This window comes from Scylla paramamosain, chromosome 19 (genome assembly GCF_035594125.1).
Source record: "Scylla paramamosain isolate STU-SP2022 chromosome 19, ASM3559412v1, whole genome shotgun sequence".
NCBI lineage: Eukaryota > Metazoa > Arthropoda > Malacostraca > Decapoda > Portunidae > Scylla > Scylla paramamosain.
In genome coordinates, this window is record NC_087169.1 from 14,879,653 (window position 1) to 14,881,141 (window position 1,489).

The window sequence follows — 1,489 nt, forward strand, 5'->3', positions numbered from 1 at the left end:
ACACACACACACACACACACACACACACACACACACACACACACACTTTTCTATTCTATTCCCAAGTACGGTGAATAAGTGTAGTATTTCAGTGGTCATATTTTCTTCATAATTTCTTAACGAGTCTTTCAATCTACACCTTTTATCAATCTATCCTTCTCGTGATTTCCATCCGTAAATGTCTAAGAACGAAGAGAATAACACTTGTGCAAGGTGAGGAGAGATATTTTCAGTATCCCTATGAAATTCCTTCCCTATAATTGTTACTTGCACAAAAATAGACCAGAATTACTGTATCGAGCAGGAAATGAACAACCACGCACTCATAGAAAACCAACAAAAGTCAAATGTTCCCCGGAGCGCACTGATGGAAGTGAATGGAAGTGAATGGAGCTTTTAGGAGAGTAAGGGGAGAGAGTGAGAGAGAGAAAAAAGTCACTCCCATACCCAGATTGAACCACAGGACATTCCTCCATACCTATACTGTGACGTTTTCATTCAGCAACCCCCTCCACCCGTGCCCCTCCTCTGCCTCTCCCACTCACGCCTCCCCCGCCCCACCCACTCCCCAACACTACACACACAAAGAGGTCCATGGCACGGCGTGATTCAATGCAATATTCACAGCTTCAAAGGAGAGTATGAACAGCTATGGGGTCTCTGGGTGTACACACACACACACACACACACACACACACACACACACACACACACACACACACACGATACACAGTCATCTTTAAATACAATTGCAAGACGTAACTGTCATTACTCCTTCTACTACTACTACTACTACTACTACTACTACTACTACTACTATTACTACTATTACAATTACTCGTACAACAACAACAACAACAACAAAACTACTACTACTACTACTACTACTACTACACTAATACTATTATAATTACTCGTACAAGAACAACAGCAACAACAACAACAACAACAACAACAACAACAACTACTACTACTACTACTACTAATGATACTAATACCATTAATAATAATAATAATAATAATAATAATAATACTATTATTACTACTACTACTACTACTACTACTACTACTACTACTACTACTATTACAATTACTCGTTCAACAACAACTACTACTTCTACTATTACTACTACTACTACTACTACTACTACTACTACTACTTCAATTCAATATTTTGTATTTTCCTAAAAAAAAATAAAACGTATAATAATCACACTAAAAAAACGAAAAAAAAAGTAAACAACTAAAACTATTACAACTACCACTTTTACTACCACTATTAAAAACTATTACAACTACCACTTCTACTACCACTGTTAAAAACTATTACAACTACCACTTCTACTACCACTATTAAAAACTATTACAACTACCACTTCTACTACCACTATCAAAAACATTCACTACACTCCTTCATTCCAACACTGCCTTGACACCTCGCCACGCCTACAGGACCACCACACCTGTCTCTATACCACACCTGGCGGGT